This window comes from Acanthochromis polyacanthus, chromosome 20, assembly GCF_021347895.1.
Source record: "Acanthochromis polyacanthus isolate Apoly-LR-REF ecotype Palm Island chromosome 20, KAUST_Apoly_ChrSc, whole genome shotgun sequence".
Lineage (NCBI taxonomy): Eukaryota > Metazoa > Chordata > Actinopteri > Pomacentridae > Acanthochromis > Acanthochromis polyacanthus.
In genome coordinates, this window is record NC_067132.1 from 27,952,410 (window position 1) to 27,976,715 (window position 24,306).

At 40.3% G+C, this 24,306-nt stretch overlaps 1 protein-coding gene across 1 annotated transcript in view; it reads left to right on the plus strand.

The window, feature by feature from the left end:
- The first annotated feature begins 436 nt into the window (after nt 1–436).
- Nucleotides 437–24,306, plus strand: part of LOC110952682 (cadherin-12-like) — a 120,314-nt gene continuing 96,444 nt past the window's right edge. The window contains exon 1 of the mRNA XM_022196341.2: nt 437–912. The gene's annotated coding sequence lies outside the window, so the exon portion shown is untranslated. The remainder of the gene's footprint in view (nt 913–24,306) is intronic.

The following is a 24,306-nucleotide window of genomic DNA, read 5'->3' on the forward strand; positions in this document are numbered from 1 at the left end:
CACAGATCATTACTGGATACCTATCCTACAGAGACTTCCTTTCCTTTCCAAGAAAAGCTTAATTAACCGACTTCTGCTTTGCGAAGATGGACGGGGGTTGTCTAATTTGAGTCGGACCTGAAAGGATCAGTAACCACATGAGGTCTGGACAAAAGAAGCGTCTCCAGTCGTTCACTCCGATTAGAATATCCCCGGTGACCAACAGCGGCACACACCACTGGCTCTGTGTGTGTCATGGTGGGTTTTTTTTTTCTTTTTTGTTCAAGGGGTGGGAGGGGAGCTTGCTAGTTGGCTCTAATCTGCTTGATGATGAAGATCCCCAGTGCTCGGGGGACCTGATGGTGGGGGAGGGAGGGAGGCGGGTGCGTTACTGTCTTACGCCAATGCAATCACGACTGTCGCTCACCACCGAGCCGGCAGCGCTCACAAACCCTCTCACATTCCCCCATCTCTCTCTCTCTCTCTCTTTCTCTCCCCCCTTTTCGTACACACTTCCTCCCTCACTCTCCCCGGTCTCTCTGCACATACACAAGCTTCTTTCTCTCACTTCGCCGCTCACTCACTCGCTGGCTGGCTCACTCTCCCTCCCTCCCTCCCTCCTTCTCCCTCAGTCGTCATTCTGTAACCGCACGGACACACTCCACTTTGGCTCCCGTGTTTATTTCGTTTCCAAAGCCGCCGTCGCGGGCTATAACCTGGCGCTCAAGCATCCCCCGCTGCGTTCCGGCGTGAGGCTCAAACTGTACACAAAGAGCGGGATAATGACACAAATGAAAGAGGAAAGAGACTGAATTCAAAAGGAGTAAAAAGAAGATTAAGAAAACAAGGAGAGAGAGCTTGCGCTAAAAAGGTGGGAGGACAGTTTGATTCAGTGCAAATTGGGATTAAACTGGCTCTGCTGGAAAGTTAAAGGTAAGCTATTCTTGCTTTATCCCCCCCCCCCCCCCCCCTGCATGCACCCCTTACTTCTCACCTTCACAACTGATTTCCAGCAACTCAGCTTGTTGATAGAGCCTCACGGAGCAGAAGGGGGCTTCATGTCATTAAGTTACTGGTGCCGTTCCCTCGGAGAACAAACACCGCTGCAACACTTCTTCCTAACAGCTGGTTAAGTGTGATGAAATGTGGATCGTCGGTGCCCTTGACGGCGCTGGAAGTCGGAGGGACCGCAGACACTTAGGCAGTTGTGCGCCACTTGTGCTTTCTGTCATTGCTCGTAGAATGAAGCCCGAGTGTCAATTAAACACGTCAGGGAACACTTCATTCTGAATGTGATGACCCCATTTGTGGGTTATTTGAGCTCATCTGCATATGAAAGGCTGTGTAGCGTTTTCGACTCTGTGCTGGAGAGTGTTCAACGCTGATTATCACACCGTGGCGTGTCAAGTGGTTTTGGCAAGTTGATCTAAGCCACGCTTGTGCCACCAAACTACCACATACTGCACAAAAAAATGACAAACCAACGCTACGACTCATTGACAACACTGTGCATTCACATGGCAGATGTGTTGCATGTGTTTACAGCTCGGAGTAAAAGTGTTGAGAGTGATGGCTCAATCGCAGCCTCCAGATTATTCCTTTTGTTTGCACACAGTGTACAACAGCGATATTATTAGTGGGCACGACCGCTTCCTGTGGTGTGGAGACGGATTAGGGAACAATCTGAGGATATCAAAAGAGGCTTGACGGAATCTGATTTGGTGAGAAACGCGGGATCACAGATGCAACCTTGCCCCCATTCCGCAGCAGCAGATGCTTATTCGGATGAGGCAGGAAAAGGACACAAAATGTAGACATGTTTGATTGTTACATCAGCAGCCCCAGTGCAAGTTGTAATTACATCAAATTTGCATCTCCCACGAGGATGAATCGAGTGCGTTGTGGACAGAATCCACTTTTTTGGGGGGACTTTTTGAGGATTACTGCGCCAGGAACAATGCAATTCCCTCACTTCCCATTTCCCAGAATGTGTAACATCATTTCAGTGGGACTAAACAGAGATGCCCCGCAAATTCAAAGTCAATCCAATCTTCACTTACAGATTAGATTAAAAAAAGAAGAAGAAAGCCTCCGCCTTCCACTACTTCAAGCACATCTAATGTAACTCACTTTAGTGTCAGAAGGCGCTGAGTCTTTTCTTATCAGCATTCAGCTGAAAACACCTGCTTTGGAATAATCAAATTACGCTCCGAGGAGTCCACTTCCAGAGGAAAAAAAGAGGAGCTGGACCCCTTTGAGTACACAGAGGCTACTGTGCAGAAAATGAGCATTCAGGGCATGCAGCCACCAGCCACTCAGGTATTATAACTGCATTAGAGGGGATAAATGAAGAGACATGCAATATACTTGTGGTATATTAAGTGATGACAGTGATACTAACTGGCTCTGGTGCAGATCATGGCAATAATTTCAGCCATCTAGTGACACAATAAAGTGGAAGAAGACGCTTCTTTTGACGAGTTTTATTACAGGAATGTCACGTTTCTGCGATTTAGTTACCGCTGTTGGAAGAAGGTTCCGTTTTTACACTGTATGTAGACTTTGTAAATACCAGCGATTTTGCATGTTTTTTAAAGGAAGTATCAACAATTTGCACCCTTACTGCAATTATCACCAATTTTGGCACCTTAATTATTGAATATGCACATTTATTGCACGTGCTTTTGTACCTTGTTTCATTATCTTTCTTGAATGTGTAAGCTACTGGATCCCCAAGTGGATCAATCTCTATTTTGTCCTTGATAGGTGGAAGATCCCCGCAAGGTATTACACCAAACAGGGTGACATCTGGTCTTGAATCATCTTAAAAGTTCAGTTTATTGGGTTTAGAATGAATCCAATTCAATGACTAAAGGAAGAAAAAAATTCAAATGTGACCCTTTAACATTTGACACCTTTATTGCAATTATCAGCAATTTTCGCACCTTATTTCTTCGAATTGTTCATTTATTGCACATTCTCTTGTAAACTGGATTCATTAGCTTTCTTGAATGTACCGTGTATGAGCTACTGGACACCTTGAATTGCTGATCTTCCTGCAAGGCATTACACCAAACAGGGTTGCATCTAATCTTGATTCCTGTTGAAAAGTTCAGTTTTTTGGGGGTTTATAGTGAATCGAATTCAATGCCTAAAGAAAAAACAAGATAATTTAAAGGGTTTTTTTTTACAGACTTGTCCACTGTAAATCATTATTTTCAATAATTTACTTGCATGTCCTTTAAAAAAAAGGGATATATCTGCAGGAAAACATGCTACTTTCTGCCTTCATGGCCTTATAGACAGACATCTGCTGTTCCTTTGTAAATTTGTTTCATATTCTTTCTTGAATGTGTGAGCTACTGGATACCTTGAATCCCCCCCCCCCCCCCCAAGTGGCTCAATCTCCATTTTGGCCTTGACGGGTGGAAGTTCCCTGCAATGCATTACACCAAACAGCATTATATCCAGTCTTGAATCTTGTTGAAAAGTGACATTTTTTGGGTTTATAGTTAAGTTGGATTTTTATTGAGTTGGATATCTAAAGATTGTTTACAGATTTGACCACTGTGAGTCATGTATTTTCAAGAATCTACTTGCCTGTGCTTTAAAAAAAAAACAGACAAAATCTGGAATACCTGCTACTTTCGGAGTTCTAGATAGACATCTACCGCAACAGGACCTCTTTCCAAGCAAATGTAAAGTCAATCGGCTCTTTATGCCTCTTTCGGCGCTGTGTCCATGTAAATTTAATGGCAAGACTGAGTGCCTTGTGGTAAATTACAGCATACGTCCACTAAGCTGTCATCACAAGCTCCCAGATCCGCTGCTCTGTTTGATTAGGCTAGGCTGTTATTTATGTACAGTCTGCAGTCTTTTACCATAAGCACAAGTCCAGCAATCAGTCATAGGGATATGCCACCTATCACTGCATTCAGAGGCAAGTGTCCATCAGCAGCCTCGGGCTTAAACAGGATCAATACTTGAGATTATTTGGCGTCTCCAGACTCTCTTTACCCTGGGCTCTTCAATCTCCGCCCCCCACTCAATGGACTCATTTTGACATCATTCGGCTCTAAATGAGGTGTGTCCGAGCGTGTGTGTGTGTGTGTGAGCTTGGCGAGTGTGTACGTTTCTGCAGCGCCATAAGATGCAATAAGCTAACTGTCAGAGACTTGCCTGCACAGTTTAAAGCATCTGAATGCTAATCAGACGGCGGGGTTTTTGCTTGTTCTGTCTGCAGTCTCGAGGCCAGTCTCAGATGCAGCTATTGTGCTTGTATAAACGCGCTTTTTGTGTCAGGCGGCAATTTCTCCCACGGCGAGCTGCACTCAGCCAAGACCCCTGCAGACCTCTAAGACCGGGCCCTCCCCGGCTCTCAGACAATCATCAGCAAGAGTCCTAAACATCTGAAATTAAAGTCTCGCAGTGATGGATGACTCTCAATCTGCAGGAGATATTGCACACGCTTGTGCTCTGAATGATGGGCGACTCCTCTTCACTCCACTTAGCAATTATTTATATAGATGTGTCTCCGTTCGTTTGTCAGTTACGGAGACGTGGCGTTTCTTTCTCTCCTGTGGTGGAAAATATACCCCGCAGAGGTAAAAAAAATAAATAAATTTTTTAAAAAAAGCTCCCTTTCCTGCAGCCTCCAAAGATGCTGAGGCTTTTTCTGGAAAGCAAACGCATCTAACCATCCCTGTGGTATACATACGTTGTCTGAAGTAGCTCGGAAATAGAAATAGGAAGAACGCGGTTACCTGGCGGTGCCATTTCATATCGAGGACACAACAGTTTTTGCCCTGTGAAAACACAAAACAGTGAGCTCAGTGTGGTGTTCTGTGCGAGATAAAAGGTGAGGCAGATCCTCGGAGACTCCACTGTGCAGTTATTACTCATATCTGAGAGCTGCTTTGGCTTATCTTAGAATGGCCACAGTTGGAGGAGGCCAAGAAAAATGACAGCAGCCTTTTTTTGCTCAACTTCGTTGACATCATTAACCTGCTTGTCTCGTCTTTTTTGGGGTTTTAACACTTCCGCTATAAAGCACCTCGATTCACTTTGAAGCTAAACTCCAAAGTGTGGTCAGTTCATTGTCTTTGCTTTTGTTCAGCTTCTTTATTTATGAACTTCTTTCATATATGCTTTTTGAAAAACAGCAAAGTCTTAAAATACCCCAGAGGCCCTGGGGTGTTTGTGTCTCTGAATATATTTGTGCCATCTCGGTGAAAAATCTGCCACTGATTCTGAGCCAACAGTATGCAGGAACAGTTGTGGTCATAAGAAAATAAAGAATAAAATAGCAGTGAAGGCCATATACAGGCGCATGTGGATGATGAAAGGTGTTCCTTTGCCAATGCGTTCACTCCACCACTTATAAAGTTACTCTTTGTTCCCTATCCATATCTGGATTGCGGTTTTCATTACTTGCCAGTTGGAGCAGGACAGCCAATTAGCAGGTTATATATGTAATCACCATCCCTTGCATTTGTGATGAAAAGCTTTCGATCCGACACACATTCAATCATCGGGATCCACCCAAACAATAAACAGTCATCTCTGGCTAGACTCGACTCCATAACCTTAAACACAACCTCCCAGGCCCCCAATGGCAACTTGGGAAAGATTTCCTGTCACACAGGTGAATGACTATTAGTTTACTGACCCTAGAGGTAGAGGAGATTGTAATGATTTCTAGAGAGGCTGCTGTGGGGCCTTTCATTATAAGGGGGCCAAACAGCGCTGTAACACTCCTGCAGGGGGAAATGTGAGGTAAAAATACAGATATGGAATACTTCACTCAGGTGATCCGATTAAAATCTTGCAGATAACTGCCAGGCCGATGAAAATATTACAAGTTTATTTCCATTTCAGCTTCAAAAAACACTAAATTGTGGCACGGTGGCGAGTTAATCCTTCAGTAATTAGAAGATGACCACTAAGATACAGAGCTATTTGTAGAAGCTGACATTAAGGCTGCAACCAATGATTATTTTTCATTATCAACCAATCTGTTGGTGCTTTTTCTTCAGTTTTTAATTACTTAGTTGCTGAAATATCTTAAAAGTTTTGACCCACAAACACTTAACTCCAAAGTTGCTAAGAATGCAATTATTGATGTTTTTTTGCACCTCATACCTCACTTTAGCACCTAATCAACACATATTGTGAATTATTAATATTTTGTACTTTTAAAAAACCCCACAACATCGATTTTTCTACATATACTAGAATATGTGGCATATCATTCTATTTAACAGGTATGTGCAATATATAGATAATAATCTGCACAATATTAAAACTTCTCTCAGTAATTCATTTTCTAACAGTATCTGTGCAACACTGTAGTGATATTTGTGGTTTATACTTATGTATATTCTATGTTTTTTCTTTAGTATATCAATATTTTCTTGCGAAAATACCTCAAACATTTTGACCCACAACCACGCAAAAACCCAGTTTGCTCAAAATGCCATTTTTATTTTAATTACACTGAAAAACTGCTATACTTACAGATATTTTGTACTTTCTAAAAACCCAGTGCAACATAATTTTTTCTACATAGAATATGCTGTTATTCTTCTAATTATGGACAAATCTGTGCAACGTATAGAGATAAAAATCTGCACAATATTAAAACTTTGCTCAGTGATTCTAGTTATGACAGTATCTGTGCAACACTAGTAATACTTTTAGTTTATACTTATGTATATTTTATGTTTTTCCTTTAGTAGAATAATACTTAGTTGCTAAAATTAAAAAAAAAAGTTTAGACCGACAAGCACTGCAAAATAAATAAAATATTTAAATAATAAAAAAAAACACTAATTACACTGAAAAACTGTCGTACTTATGGATATTCTGTACGTTTAAAAACACTGCATTTCTATGCTGATGACACAGTTATTTACTGCTGTGGATCAACTCTTGTTCAGGCTGTTCAATCTTTGCAGAAAGACTTTATTGCTGCCCGACACTCTACAGTTACTTCATCTGAAACTTGGTCTCAGTGTGGAAAAGACTAAACTAATGTTTTCCAGTTCTATGAAGTGGCCACAAATGATTCCCTCGGTGTCCACACATGAGGGAAATGAAACAGAGGCGGTTCACGTGTAAAAATACTTGGGTGTCTTGATCGATGACTCTTGTGAAGAAACTTAGGCCAAAACTGTGATTTTATCTTAAAACAAGTTGTGTTTTTCTTTTAATGCCAAAAAGCTGCTTTTTTTCCCCTGAGTTGGATTATGGAGATCTTTTGTATATGAATGCTTCTGCTCAATGTCTTTGAATGGTTGATACTGTTTAACATGCTTCTAAGAACTGCAAAGTGTCGAAACGCCACAGCGAGTTCTACTCACGGGTGGGTTGGCCAGCATTCTTCTAGGATTAGTATTTATATATATATTTTGGTTCATTTTATATATATATTTTTATACTGATATTCCTTAAATCTTTGCACCGTCTCCTTTTTGCTGCTGTAACGCTGCACTTTTCTCCACAAAAATCAATACATTTTCACATGTGAGGGTTTGAATTCTGTAGCCGCCAACAGATTTAATCATCTTATTTTCTAGCGAAGTGTTTAACTCGCTTGTTTGTGCAGCGAGAAGGATTTGTAATCCCGTCTTCTCCCTTTAAACACAGCCGATTACTCCGTAAGGTAAGGGTTTAACCATATGGCGGCAACGTCTCCCTGCTAACAACACACGTGAGGCAATGATCTAATACATCTTCCAGCAGCGGTTGTGCCACTCACTGTTCTACATTCTGTTTTCAACAAGCATCTGCAATTAATTCTGTGCCACATTCCGCCGTGTGCCACATAATATTTCCACTTTTATTCATCTACGTCCGAACTCATCTTCGTTTCATTAAAAGGAAAACGCGGCCCTGAAATGACAATTTCCCCCCAACGCAGCTTTTCCTGCAAAGCACCTACTCAAAAAACAGAACATTTCACATTTCGCTTAACACACTTGAGCAAGCTGCACTCCCCGGCATGTACAGAGCTGCTATAAATGCAACCGGTGCAGCACAAATGTTGCAGTCCCATTTGCTCAGTAATCCTATCACAGTATCTCAAATTCATGTATCCTGGATGTCGTGGTGAATACAGAACAAAGTGCACTACAGGTGCGTCGGAACAAAGAGGACACGTGCACATTTACAGCTCAGTGTGGTCCACAGCATCCCAGATAGAAAGTTGAAGGGCTTGTGTAGGTGACTCAAGTTTAATGGGAAATATTTAGTCATCTTTCTAGTATCTCCTCTTCTTATTATCATGGCAGAGAGCAAAATTACATCATAACGCATTGAAGTAGAACAGAGGCCGAGCTAGCAGCCGTTTGATATGGGAGCTAACCGCAAAAAACTCAGTCGCACTTATCCATGAAACATCATCCGGCTCGTTTATGTTATCATGGCTTCAGCATGTCGTCAGGTTAGACTGCCAGTCATGTGCTGATATGATGGAGGTTTCGCTCTGTAACCACGGCTGCATTTACAAGCCTGGAAGATGCCATTGGACTTTATCATCTTTCTTCTTTTACTCCTGCTTCATGAGTGCAAAGCTGAAGTGTGGAAACTACAATGGAGCACGAACCTGGTCATGGTTACCTAAACTGGCTAGTGCTACACAATAACAGGGGTGGAGATCTGCATGTTTGATGTTCATTATGGACTAATTTTGCAAAATGTCTACTGTTTATAAAGAATAAACAGGAGCGCTAAGGAAGGTCGTTCAGAAAGCTATTCGCTATTAGCTATTCGATGCAAATTCTGTTGTCGTCCTGCACAGCATAGCTTTCAGTTCAATCACAAAAATTGCTTGTTGGAGGAGCACAATCACTCTGAAGTGTGATTTTTGCAGTAAATTTAATTTTAGTCTTTGTTTAGAAAGAAAATGCAGCACAAACCTGACAGTAGTTAGCTTGGTCGGCTAGTTTACATGACAAAATAAATGCTTGTTGGAGCAACACAGTCAGACTTAAAAGTGCAGTAAACTTTAATTTAGTCTTTGTTTAGAAACCAAAATGTAGCACAAACTTGCAAAATATCAAACAAGGGCTCGGAAAAGAGATATTCAATGATTATTAAAATTCTAAACAATAATGTAGTTCAACTTATATCCTGCAAAGCAAAGATTTCAGTCCAACCAAAAATACGATTAGTGGAGCACAATCAGATTCTAAATGGTGGTTTATGCAGTAAATGTTAATTTAGTCCTTGTTTCGAAACCAAAATGCACAACAGATTTTCTGTTGTTGTGATGTTAGCGACAGTTAGCAGAGCAGCTAATTTTAAATGCTAACAGGGGTGACTGGATCTCCACAAAATCTACATTTTGCATGTTTATTAATAATTAATTTAGCAAAATTTCTAATGGGGGCTCAAAAAAGTACATTCAAAAATAACTAGAATGACAGAAAATAATGTAATGCAACTATACTGCAAAGTAGAGGTTTTAGTCCAATCAAAAATGCTCATTGGAGCAACACAATCAGATTTTCAAGTGTGTTTTTTGCAGTAAATTTACATTTAGCTTTAGCTCAGGAACCAATATGCAGCACAAACTTTATGCTATTCTATTGTGAGCGATAGCAAGACCAGCTAGTGGTGGATTATAAAAAGTGTGAGAGGATCAACATAAAATATGCAATTTGCATGTAAATTTATAATGGATTTTGCAAAATTTTGAACAGAAATTAAAAAAAAAAAAAGATGTTCAAAAAGAAATAAAATGTCAGGCAATAACGTGATGCCAATTTTGACATTATCCAGCAAAGTGGAGATTTCAGTCCTATCAGAAAACGCTTGTTGCAGCAACACAATCAGACTCTGAAGTGAGGTCTTAGAAGAGCGTGAAAGGACAAAGAAACAGTTCCCTCTGCATTCATTCACGCTTATCTCCCAACAAATGCCTCAGTGGAAAATGTCATTGAGGAGATAGGAGGGGGACATTGTCATCTGTTTCTTAGTTTACTATTCAGAAGAGTGCCGATCGAACATAAAATTACCCATTCAGCCCCCCCGGCACCTAAATCACTGTGACTCTTAAGGACATCTTTTTTGTGTACAGGTTTTTTTTTTTTTTTGACTTAACGGCTTTCAAACAGGTCTGGCCCTTATGCCTTATATAAACCATGAACCTGGGGAGTGATAAAGCATTGCACTTCTTCCATTAAATAGAATAAGAAATCATCCTGACAGACCCTAGATCTTGGCCTGGGTGAGTCTTCTTATGAGCGAGACTTCCTCAAGGTCAGCGTGATCGTACTTTCTTCAGCGTGTGCAGCTACTCTGATGAATAGGACACAGCGTATGGCGGGGAGGATGTGAGCGATGAAGATTCACAGTGGGGGGGTTAATGTATTGTGTTTACCTGTAAATAGAGGCCACCCAGAGTTGTGCGCCTCTTAGTTGGGACAGAGATTAAAAGGACGGCAACTTCTGAGTCCCTCATTTATAACGGTTCGTGTCGAGAGAGCCGGACGTGGACATAAAACTTCGACAACGAAAAAGTCTGTCCGTGAAAAAAAAAAAAAAAGTCGATCTTGTCACGTTATTTCATGAAAAAACAAGACGACATGGTCAATATCCCCCGCCACATGTGATGTCTATGAGTCTATATCCAAGATAGTGATCAAGGGCCATAACTCTGTTAAATATTATCGCACAGGTCTCATTTTCGAACTTGATCAAGGTGTCCATGGTGTGAAGCTACACACTAAATTTCGTAATCCGAGCTGTAATAGTTTCCGAGAAAAGCTGTCCCCTTCATCTCGGACGGACGGACGGAAGCACGGACGGACAGAGGCCAAACCTATATCCCCCTTTTCCACTTCGTGGAGGCGGGGGATAATTAACCCTGTGCCGCTAAATCTATGAATTTCTAGTGATTTTAAGGTTTAAGATCTGCATGACAACGAAACAACTCACTTTTTAAATAGTCATTATTTAAGATTATGTCAGGTTTGGTTTAAAATTTAAGTTAGACTTCAGCTTAAAGCTAGAATTATATAAGAACAAAACAAAAATCACTTGCAATATAGGTTATGAAAACTGAAGACAGCAAAAGTTTATCACTTCATATAATAGTTAAATATTATCAATTATTTAGGATTAAGTCAGACTTGGTTTAAAATTAAAGCTACGCTTCAGAATTAAGCCAGGATTATACTCTTGTATTGAATAATTCAAAATATGATCGTTATTACATAAAATTAAGTCTGGTTTGGTTCAAATTGAAGTTAAGATTAAGTTTAAAGCCAGGATTATGTTGACACTATTTTTGAGTGGTTCTTCTAAATTATTTTATTTTAATAAATGTGATTTTGTGGTTTAAGTCCAGTCGGAGTACAAAATAAAACGTTAAATTTAAGTCGAGAACTGTAAACAGTAAAAGTGCATAAAATCATATAATTCATTTAAAAAAAAACAATTGTTGAGGATTAGATCAGGCATGGTTTAAAATTGAGGGTAAACTTAAGTTTATACACTTCTTTCTAGTTTGTTTTGATGTTTAAGGACTGTGTGAACACAAACACTCATTTTAAATGTATAAATTCATATAATATTGAAAAATATGATCAGTTATTCAAAATTAAGTCAGTTTTGGTTTCAAATTTGAAGTCAAGCTTAAGTTGTAAGCCAAGATTATGCTTCCTTGTGCACACGGACAGCTGCTGATATGATTGTTGTGCAGTTTTTCTAAAATACCTAATGAAAAATTGACTTTATATAGCTAAACATACTTGTTTTTAAGTATTTTGTATGACATTTTTTAAAAATGCACTTTAAATTTAAGTCAAACTTCAAATAGTTAAAAAAAATGTAATAAATTAAAGAAGATTGCAGTCAGGATCATGCTCCATTGAAGATGTGTGCTATGAATGCATAGTTTTCCTAATTTACACTCCATTTCTTACATTCTTTGTGTCATGCTGTGTCCTACAGGCACACTACTGCCAAGCTTTTGAACCATTTCCACTACAACATCATGCAGATACAGATATTTGGCCTGCACACAGACACTTGATGGAATTTGCATCACTCACGGATGTGAAAAGTTTGGCTCCAGGCTAACAGCGGTGTCACACTGAGGCGACCTAATGTAAAAGTTCACACAGGAACACATGCAAGAAGCCGTTTGCTACATGACAATGTTCAACATCTACAAATAGCTGCTTCAGCGCAGCGAGGTGGGCAGCGAAACGTGACAGGTGGTTTGTGTTTACATGCCTCTGGAGCGTGGGGTTACCGAGAAGAGTCTATTTTTCCCTCACCTGAAAGTGCTGGAAAAACTGTCTCCAGCACAACAGAAATATTGCGCCTTTACGAGAAGCAAGTCAGACTGTGGAGGACAGGCATACGTCTCTAGTGTGCTTCAAAAGAAAATAAGGAGAGAGCAGCATTTGAAAACGAGAGGATTAGAATACCGAGCCTGGATTTGAACTATCACATTCTTTGGTTGGTGCAACAGACGCATGAAAACGTTGGCAATAGCATCAAACGCTTCCCTCCTTCCTTGAACCGGTTGGAGGAACTGGTGCCAGCGCTCAATATGGAGCTGAAAAGAAATGGATGGCACAAATAAAGATGCTACAAATCTGTTTTAGTTGATGAGGAAACAACTTCTAGTCGCATTTGAGCTGTTGGCCGTGATAACATAGTGAATGTTCTATCCACTCTGGTCACTTCATCAGGTACGCCTTGCTAGCAAAAGGTTGGACCTCTTCGTGGAGTACTTTCAACTCGGCGTTGTAAACATTCTTCAGAGATGTTGGTCCATATTGACATGGTAGCATCAAACCGCTGCTGCAGATTTGGATCTAGAGGTGTGACAGTTTGGAAAAGTCCACCAACAGACCTCGTGTTGTTGACAGCTAAACTAAACCTCTATACTTTGTTAGGATGTTAGTTTTGGCTTTAAAACAACAGTTTATGAGTGTTCAGAAGCAAATGCTTTTGGAAGTCTAAACAACTAAACCAAGAGTTTTTTTTTTATGATTAAAATCAAAAGACCTTCCTTTTTGTATTGCCTCAGTAAGCTTGAGTCTACTCAGACGGTTTCATACAGTCGACATCTGAGATAACTGATGAAATGTCTCGCAAACTGAGGTTTTCAACAAGAGAAAATGAAACGGGAAAAGGTCAAGGCATCACTAAAATATAACTACAGAAAAAAATACATCATATTTCATGGAAATTAAACTTATTTTTTTAATGTTTGCTCTCTTGGTAGCACGGTAGTTAAAGCTTGTCTTAGTGCTTTTTTTACAGCTTAAGAATCACTAAAGTCTGTACAACATGTGCTGATTTGACACCTTTGGCGTGTATTCATATACACTCGCTGGCCACTTTATTAGGTACATCTTGCAAGTAAGAGGTTGGACACCAGTTGGTCTTAATTCTCTGTAGCATACTTTCAACAAGGTGTTAGAAACATTCCTCTGAGATTTTGGTCCATATTGACATGATAGCATCACACAGTTGATGCACATTTGTTGATGCAAGTCTCCTGTTCCTCCACATCCCAAAGGTTCTACTGGATTGAGATCTGGTGGCTGTGGAGGCTGTTGCAGTACAGTGAAGTCATTGTCATGTTCAAGAAACCAGTTTGAGATGATCTGAGCTTTGTGACGTGGTTCATTATCCAGCTGGAAGTAGCATCAGAAGATGGACATGGTTAGCAACAATACTCGGGAAGGCTGTGGAGTTTAAATGATGCTTAGTTGGTCCTAAAAGGCCCAAAGTGTGCCATTACACTACCACCAGCAGCCTGAACTGTTGATACAAGGCAGGATGGATCCGAGCCCGTGTAAATTGTAGCCTCAGTTTCCTGTTCGTAGCTGACAGGAGTGGCTCCCAGCGTGGTCTTCTGCTGTTGTAGTCCATCTTCTTCAAGGCTGTTGTGCATTCAGGGAAGGTATTGTTACTTCCTTGGTTGTAACCAGTGGTTATTTGATTTCCTGTTGCCTTTCTATCATCTCCAACCAGTCTGCCCATTCTCCTCTGACCTCTCACAACAACAAGGCATTTCCGTCCATACAAATGCCGCTCACTGGATATTTCCTCTTTTTGGGACCATTCTCTGTAAACCCTAGAGTGTGTGAAAATCCCAGAAGATCAGCAGTTTCTGAAATACTCAGACCAACAACCACATTCAAAGCCAAAGTTTATATCCCCTTTCTTCCTCATTCTGATGCGCAGTTTGAACTTCAGCAAGTTGACCACGTCTACATGACTAAATGCACTGAGCTGTCATGTGATTGGCTGATTAGCTATCTGTGCAGACATATCTGTGAGCATATGTAGCTTGTAGTTTTAAACTGGATTAATGCATACATATGGCTTCAGTGGGGTGTTTACTGCATGTTTTTATTCATGCAGGTGAAACCTATTCATTGCAGTTATTGGGTTTTCATGCAGTGCCAGACTTGGACAATTCTATTTAAGTCACCTGTATGGGCACACACTTTAATATTTCAGGAGATATCAGTACCTTAGCACTTAAGCTTAAAGTATAATAAATAAAAGGAGATATCACTCCTTTAATTGAAATGAAAAGCAGACATTTCTCCACATAATGATTCTGCTGCTTCATTTTTGACACTATTCATGTTGGAAATTATGCTACCTATTATGCTGTTAAGCCAATAAGACGGCATACATTTGTGCCTTCGAGCTGTCTTTTGTAGTTTCTCTCCATTCTGTCTGGTTTTCTCAGTTTTAAGTCCCGCTGAAGTGAAAGTAGCATCGTGCACCATGCTGCTACTAAACTTCTACCGGTTCTGTTTTCACTTTCCTTCATCTGAACAGAACAATGAGTCAGACAAAGCCAAACTCAAAACAAAAGCCCCCGATGGCTCGGGGCTCTGTATTTGACAGCTGTGACCTAGCCTGCTGAGTTTTCCTGATGAGCACGGGTCTGTTGACTTCATTGTGTAGAAGATAAACAACAATGTGCTCAGTCACCCTTGCGCAAGCAAAAGCCCTCCACAAGTCCCATTTCTGATTGTCTACACAAACCACTAGACTGAAAGATCCATCATCTTTCTCATACACAGCCATAAATCACTCTGTTTAGGTTCTTGGTAAACAACTTTACTTAAAATTGGACAAGTTTTTGATGCAATAAGCTGCAGATACAAAAGCTGTATGGTGTTATTAAGATTTAGAAAGGGGTCGTGGCTGCTTTTAAGAGCAGTGAGATCATTCTATTCTGCAATTTTCTCTTTATATTAACAAAACCAGATTGTTTTTAAATGGATTAAACCCTTTGTCAGAGGAACTCGGGCTATATGTGCAGGATCAACAAAATAAAAGCAATTATTTTATCCAATTAAGTCAATGTAATCTGCAGGAAATTCAGAAAGTAACATGGTTTACAGCCATGGAAGACATGAATTCACGACAAATGACAGGACTTAAAAGCGGGTTCGTCCTGCGCTTGACATTGAGCATGTCGCTGAAGTTCGGTCTGTTATTGTCCTCATTAGCTGCTTCTGGTGCCATAATTCAAATGTGTTTTGACTGACACAGCTCACATATGTGGTTATCTCCAAGGAAAAGGCAACAGCTTACATTAGCACAATGACTCCAGAGGAGCCATTTATCACTGCTAGCGAGAAACTGTGCTTCAGAAATGTGGACATTTGCCTCCTAATTGGGAACAAGTTGGCAGTGGGCATAGGTTGGGTAATTTTAAGAAGTTAAAGTGAAGTTTTGTTGATCAAAAACTCGTTTCATATTTGGTGCTTTTCTTCCACACTATTGCATCTTTTGAACCTGAAAAACAGGTTAAAATGCTTCAAAACCATTTCCACATATTTGCATTGTCAACATCCGTGTTTAAATTCTAGTTCCTCTGTCTTCCCTGCTGCATTCCCACCACGTGTAGATCAGTGGAATTAATATTATTAAGCTCTCCAGGCTACTAATGCATTTTGCCATGTGGCATATTTACTTTTAATCCTCAATGCATCACACACCCTAGACTATTCAGGGCTCTGTTGGTGCTCTCATGTTGTGAGATCAAGCACATAAGACAAGGTTTGTGATCTCTGCTTAGAAAACAAAATGTGCCGTAGCGTCGGATTTGCTAAAATAAAAAAGAAAAATGCCGCATTGTAGTGCAATTACAGCCGCTGTTTCAACAGGTTAGCTTCACTCGTGGCAAAAACCTCCAAGAAACAGGATTCAAGCATTCTGCAGATGATAATGAAGACGAAGAAAGATAAATAACCGGTACATGTGGCTCATTCAGGAAACACACGGATGATCGGTTATCTTATCACATGAGCACGAATGACATAATTAACAGTTACTCTGGGGAAATCAGGATTTGATGGTTGGAGCTGCTGGAGACAAAAAAAACTGAAAAAAGGGAGCAGCGTAGAGTTGTCACATGCCTCACAGTAGCTGCTCATCAACCCTTAATCAATTTTTCCCCTCATGTTAAAAAATCCACATGAAGACTCTTTTTTTCCCCACTTAAACTGCAGACTATCAGTGAAATGGGATTGGGGCCGTTATTTTTCTCGCAGGATTTCAAGGATGCGAGCGCTATAGTCGTTAATAACACACCAAAATGTACGCTGTGCATGCCGGTGGGGGGGGGGGATTTTTATTATTCCAATGAAATCAGCTGAGTGGGATTAAAATGATAGATTACGCACAGTTTAAACATTAAAACTGATCTATTAAATTATCATGCGGAGATTGAGGTCGAACATCGAAACAGAAAGCAGAAGTGATTTCCTTCCATTTCATCACAGCACAACTGTGCATTTTTTACAGCCTACAGGAAGACGGCGCATCAGATGGCTTTAAATTCAATTCAGCTCAGTTTGTATTTTTCCTGTAAGATTTCCCCCCCATTTTCACACATTAACCTGCTCCAGTTTAACGGGAACCGCAGCAGCTTTTCAAAGTTTACTACTAACTGGGGCTGAATAATGGAGGGGAGATGAAATGCAGCATGTGAAGTTATTCATAAGCCTTTTAGAGCCATTGTCAGCATTAGACTCCATCTATTCAATATTTCAATACAGCTTGCAAAGAATCAAGTACAAATAGAAAAAAAAAAAAAAAAAAAAAAGGAGAGCGAGCGAGAAAGTTCCCCCCTATGGGACTCTTAGGGCCAGCGCTGTTGCGGCACAGACCAGAGATATTCCACTATCTGAAACGCTGCATAATCCTCTCTAAAACTCCGCTCTCCGAGAGGGTTCCATTTCTTAAAAGTTAATAAATGCATCTCGGCAAATATCGTGCAGTCTTTTCTTATTTCTTTTTTGTGTATTCCGCGGTTAAATACGAGAGTTTCTGTCGGCAATTATTAACTTCTAAACTCGACAATGCCACTCTGAGGGATGACAAATACAGATTTTAAAACCGAGGAAACAAAGTGACACAGGCGGAAAAAACTGGCAAAACATCGACTCTTTTAATCTGGGACAAATGCGCTTCCATTCTCCTCCCCGATGCAGCATCCTGGAATCTTTTGTATGCCATACCATTATGCGCCATTGACCCAGTGAGACAGAGCCATTACAGAAAAGACTAATTCTTAATCTAGGATATTGCTTTCTCATTATTCTCTTCTCCCCCTGGCCTCTTGCGTGATAACTGTTTGATTAAGGCAGTTATGTCACTTGAGAGCCTGAAAGAGCCCACCTTTTAATATTACCTGGCTGACTGATTATGCCTGCCACTGCTCGGGGCTAATAATGTCGAACTGTGATGCTTGATTACGAATGCTGATGGGCCTTCTGTGACGGCGACTAGCCTTCCGAATTCACAAATATTAATGAATAAACAATGCAAATTAATTTCCACAAACGCCACAAACCAGATCTCGGCGGCAATTAATTTTTAATGGCGTCCGCTCAGAGAGACTCTGCCATTTATATCACTGTTTATCTCCAATATGTAGGTGGAAGTTTCTACGTTTTTTTTTAGATATAAAAAGACACATTACTGCTGTGCTTCATCCGTTTCCGCTGAAATGTGGAGTAGCACACTTCAGTGGAATAAAGGCTGTCATACCTTCAAGAATGCTTTGATTAAACACTCTGGGAATAGTGCTCTTGTCACTTTAATTAAGTGCTGAAAAACACTGGGTGCTTAAGTAGCTTTGTGAATCCCTCCGAGGTCAGGCCGCTCTGCTTTAATAGTGAGGCTCTGCTGAGGGTCCATTAGATTATCTGTGATTTGAGACGAGGGGCTCTGACAGCCGGAGTCACACTTGTGGCGAGGAGCAGATTACCAGACCAAAAATGTAGACGCTTGTTAGTTACTTATGAACTCCAGTTTCAGACAGGAGTCGGGATTTACGGGCTGTGCTGTTGTATAAAGTGCACGAAAGGCCTTTTTAATTGAAGCACATCACCCTGGTCTGTCCTAATGCTCCCTGTCAGCTTTGTGCCTCGTATTGTTTCCCCGTAATCGGCACCAGATGATGGCGGTTCGAAGGGAAATGGCAAATAAATGAGTTTCCAAAAAAGATAATCCACCTCAAAGTCACTGACTCTGAAAGCGGGTCTCCTCTCCTATTTGCACAAAAGGTATCACAGGTTAAAGTTTTTTTCTTTATTGGGGGGGGGGGGGGGGGGGGGGGTTTGCTGGCACTTATCTCAGAGTAATATCAGCCGGCAGTGCGCGGTGCAATGCTGCGAACATCAATAGCTCGCCCGGTGCAAATTGCTAAAGGGGAGGAAGATGAGATTCCACGAGGCGTATCGTTTATATCGCGTACGGCGGGTCACTGAGGGCCGCCTCGGGCACGGAATTCCAAACACACTCTGTGCTCATTCAGCTCGCCTTTTTGATCCTCATTAATTAATTAGATAATTATCACACTAAATTTCCAGCGTGTGCGACGAGCAGAACGGCCCATTCGTCTGAGATGATGCGATCCGACCGCTGGGTTTGGAAAAAGTCGGTGGAGGAGAAGTTGGAACCGACAGGGATTCATTCCCAAACTCGCATCGACAGCAACGCGCATCCACACAATGGCGAGTGTGACCATTAGGCTGGCACGTAAACACACGGCAAACACAGACATCCATTAGCATAACCAAAGCGATGATGATAACTATACATCAGTGAGCTCCGGCTCTAATGCTTTTCCAGTTTATCTTCGCCCCGATAATGAGACTCAGCTTAATGTGACTCCGTGTGTCTAATAACCCATAGCCCCGTGAAAAAATATTTGCTTTTGTCTCTCGCTCTGGTTTTATTTTGCAGCACAGTTGAGCGGAAAATGCACAACAATGCGAGAGAGGTGGGGGGGACAGGAAGCCAAGGGTAAAGCTGGGGCGAGTTGTGGAGGAGTTGAGGTTGACTGGAGGCTGCTGGGATGGTAACCTGGCCGCCGGTGGATTCACTCCCACCTCCTCCTCAGACAGAGACAGGAGACCAGAGAGTTCAACTGCATCATTTTAGGTTCACTGACTTGGCAAAACCTACCGTTTAATGAAATTAGGTCCAGAGTGCTTCGTCGGGAGGTTTCATTTCAAGGACATAACTCCAATAAAGGAGAAATCAGCCGGCCTGTATTACTGATAGCGTATTCAGCTTCACGCTGCCATCTCCAGACTTTTTGCATTTATTTTTTCCCCTATTTAAAAAAAAAACAACATCCAGACGTAATGCAACACACAACGCCAAATAGGATAATAAGTAGATAAATCAATGTAAATCTGAGTATCATTGCCAATAAGAGGGCTTTCAAAAGCGCATCCACGCCAAATATGATAACTCTGCTTTCATCAGTCTCAGAAGAGGAAGAGGCTCTTATTTAAATCAGTTAGTCTGTCTGAAATAATTCTGCAAAAGCAGGTCACTCAGCTGCAGCTTGTGAATGTTACTTTAAGCAGCTACATTTCTTGCCACGCTTTGAGTCTTACATGTTTTCTACTCCAAGTGTGAAGCGCGAGTATGAGTCATGCAGTAGAAGTTGCCCAGTTGACCCAAACAAACTAAATATCAACACATTACATGTGTAGAATAGAGTGTTCCAGGACTGCACACAGGCAGACAGCCTTTATTAAAACAGGGCAGCTAGACAAGACAACAGAGGAAACTAGAAAAGCACTCAGAGAGCGCAGTACAAGTCTGTTCATACACCATATGGTATTGTCAGAAAGGCAGTATTTTTTTGTTTATATGCAGAATTGTTTATTAATTATCAATTATCAGAAATCACGGCAACATAGAATGTGCCCATTTAATATAGACAAACAAAATGACCTTGCACTGAGCACAGGTGTGTGTACGGATACCGAATCACGTGATCTAAAAATGTAGTGGGTGGCAGGAAATGATGGGACTCAGAAACACCCCCACAATTTAATCAATTGTTCCTTGTATTATTTCTGATGGATAAGCCCCCATAAGTCCGCATTTTTGTAGTTGGATTGCAATCATGTGATCATCACCAGGCAGCTGATGTAGTGTTCACTTGTTGTCATGGTTACAGTGACACCGTGCCGCTGTCTCGCAACGATACAGAAATCTTTAACAAATCCGTGGATCCAGACTATATGCTGCATCACTGTCAAAATCTGATCACTTGGTCCTTGTGTCATTTCTGATCTTTCCTGAAAATTTCATCTAAATCTGTTAATTTTTGAGTAACGTTGTACACAGACAAACAAACAAACCAATGCTATGCTTAGGAGGGAAAGTAGGACTGATTAGCAAGAACAAACAGTGAGCACTCTGAATCCCAAAACCTGCCAACAAGTTTGAAAAGTGTGTTCTCTTAAATCAGTTTTAAAAAAAACCCATAAATGGCCAAAATTACACCATTTATCAAAGTGTGAAGCTGCAAAAACAGAAACAATCATCGGATTTTTACATTTTCTAGTTTCCTAACATGCCATTCTGTCAGAAAATTAATCAAATCTAAGCTTTGAAAAGATGACATTCCATTTAAATCATTTTATTCACATGTATAATGTAAAAAAAAATTCAAAAATATTTAATTTGCTCCAACTAGATTCTGTAAAAAAAAAAAAAAAATCTGCCTTCGTTTGCAGAACTAGGAAGGCATAAATCAGTGAAGTGGTCGCAACAGCAGCAGGACAAAAATTCAAAGAATATTCACCTAAACTGTACCTGTTGATTTCAGGTCTTTCTATTTTAGTAAGACACATAATTTAAGAACTACTGCTTCGTTTTCCTTTTTTTTTTGAACAATTTAAGTCAATACATCTTTGCCATATTGCATAGAAGGCATTTTCAGTTCTCTCTACTTCTAGCCATGACTGTTTTGTTTCCATAGAGGTGTGGGATGTTATTTTGCTGCTTGGAATTCAGATTAAAAAATACAACAAAGACAATAAACTGCACTACAGCCGACACACAACAAACTCTGTACCTAGAGGGGAAACAACCATTCGTGGAGCCGATATGCGACAGAAATGTGATTCTCGCATGCAACAGGACTCACTATTACACGGAGAAACTGTGCTTAAACAGATGAGCTGCCGTGCAAATACGCAATCTAACCCCAACAAGCGAATATAAACATGAGTACGCCTCAGCCTGCATGTACTGGCAAGAAAAACACAAGCATCTAGCAAACCAACTAATCAGGACCTATGTGATGTGATAAAGAAGCAGCAAACCGTGTTTTAAGATGAAGATGAAGTCAGCAGGGTTTGGGTGCTAACATTTAACTGTCCAATGCCTCATTCTAGTGCATCAGCTGGTGAAACACAGTCTAGTTGTTTAAGTGCACAACAACACTGCCTTTAGATCAGGGGTGTCAAACAAGTGGCCTGAGTGAGCAAAACTGACCCACAACAGGGTCCAATCCGGCCCACGGGCCGACTTTGTAAAGTGTAAAAATTACAGAGAAGACATGGACTGCAAATTGTAAGTTTGCAAAACTGTAAATATAAAAAACATTTCTAGGTCTTGACAAGTTGTTTTGATCATAAAGTAAAATACTAGGTTGATCATTGTTCTTTTGTGCCTCATTTTTGTAATATTTTGTCTTGTTTTTTTTGTCTGACTTTTGTTTGTCGTTTTGTTTTTCCTTTTGTCTCACTTGGATTTTTTGTCTCATTTTTGTCATTTTGTGTTTCACTTTTTGTCATTTTGTGTCTTTTTTGTCTCACTTCTGTCGCTTGTCCATTTTTGTCACTTTGTGTCGCGTTTTTATAATGTTTTCTCTTGCTTTTGTTTGTTTTTCGGAATTTTGCCTGACTTGTTCTCACATTTTTGTCGTTTTGCATTTCCTTTTTGTCTCACTTGTGTTTGTCTTATTTTTGCCATTTTGTGTTTCACTTTATGTATTGTTTTTTGTCGTGCCTTGTCTCGCTTCTGTCGCTTGTCCATTTTTTGTCACTTTGCACTTCATTTTTGTAATACTTTGTCTTGTTTTTGTTGTTTATCTTATGTTTTTGTCGTTTCATTTCTTGCTTGTTTTGCGTTTCCTCTGTCTCGCTTGTGTTTTTTGTCTTATTTATGTCATTTGTGTTTCGATTTGTTTGTTTTGACTCGTTTCTGTTGTTTTGTCCTTTTGTCTTGCTTCTGTCATTTATCCATTTTTTTGTCACTTTGTCTCGTTTTTGTAATATTTTGTCTTGTTTTTGTTGTATTTTTTTCTTTTGTCCAAAATAAAAGTAAAATTCTACATCATTCAGTTCCAGATACCCGTGATTAAACGCTTTGTCTCTTTGTAGACACTCTGATCTGGAAGTTATAATTTGGTAATGGTAAACTGAGGCATAATGTTTTAGAAACTGAACTTAAGAAATTTCAGTTTGTTCATGATGTTTTGGAAAAAAAATAACTACTTAAATGTGAATTTTTTTCGCATTAAAACTAAGGACGAACTTGGAGTTTGGGGTTTCTGATGCGTCCGAAATTGGGCTGAATGTGGCCCCTGAACTAAAATAAGTTTGACACTTCTGCTTTAGATCTTTAAATTTCACTAACACGAGCATGTAAAACCTCATTAATCGGCCGCACAGTTTTTCTTTGTTGTTGCGATAATACTGCTTCCTGCACGGTTTTCCTTTGACTACAAATGTGAGCAAACAGTTTGAAAGTACTACAAAAAGACTTGTAGTCACTCAAACGGCAAAATGAGCTTTGTACACATGCTTTGAGATGATTTCATTTGATTTTCCTCTTTGTTGTGTTGGCATTTTGGCACTTCAAACTGACGGGAATATCGATTTGCAGGTTTAAGTTTGTTTCACGAACAGTGCAATTTCCACATATAATTTCAGATCTATCAACAGAATATATAAAGTGAGTCTATTTTTATCATTAAAGCAATAAAGCAGCATGTTTCTAGCTGACATCTATCATCAACGAGGTAGATTCTGTTGAGATTTTTGCCCCAGTTACTGCAGCTACAATAAAAACAGCCTGTATATTTTAAACATGCCCGTGATGATGATTTTTTTATTAACCGTCTTAAGATTATTCTTCTTCTTGTACTGGTGGATTCCATTCTTGGTTTCAGGCATTTCTTGTAGTAATTAGGGTCATGCGGATACAAATTGAAGAATGAATGTAGGCGGTTATCATGACAGGCCCCAGGCGACGACTCAAAAGGAAGTTGTGCGTGAATATTCGATCCACATTCATCTCAAATGACACAAATCCAGCTCAGCAAACTTTTGCGTGGGGTTACGAGGTCAGGATCGTTTCTCTTTTCCCCAAGCCGGAGCTTGCAGGCGGTCGTGACGGTCCCCAAAATAAAATGTCACATTTGTGATCCATGCAATCAATAGTCTAGTCCTCTGTCACGCAGGATAATTAAACCAAAAGTACACAGAGGCTCTGCATCATAAATCTAAATGTTAATGCGTCGCTCTGTGCCAGGATTAGAGTGGACTCCCTGCAGTTACTCTGCATCTTTGTCATTATTTGTTGCGGCAGATGTAGGCCAACAATACAAATACCTGTGGAGCCGACTGATCTGGAGTCTGTCGAAAATATGGGCCGACTCAGGAATAATGACAACATATCTATGCCGATTTCCCAAATGTACACAAGAGGCATGCTTTAGTGAACAGATTTAAGGGTAATTAAATCATAGCAGAGTACAGTTTAGTCATTATACAATTAAATATGAAAATGTGCATCTTTCTCCACAGATGCCCCCCTGGGTAAAGTCCTCATGAGTCAATTCAACCTTGTTACTTATGCATAAGATTACCTTATTTCTCAGATTTTGAGATTTCTCTGACTTTAACTGCAACATGAATGTTCGAAAGCGTGAAAGAATTTTTCTCTTGAAACAGGTTCCTATTTGCCAATTTATTGGCAATTAAGGCGCCTGTAGGACAAAAGCTA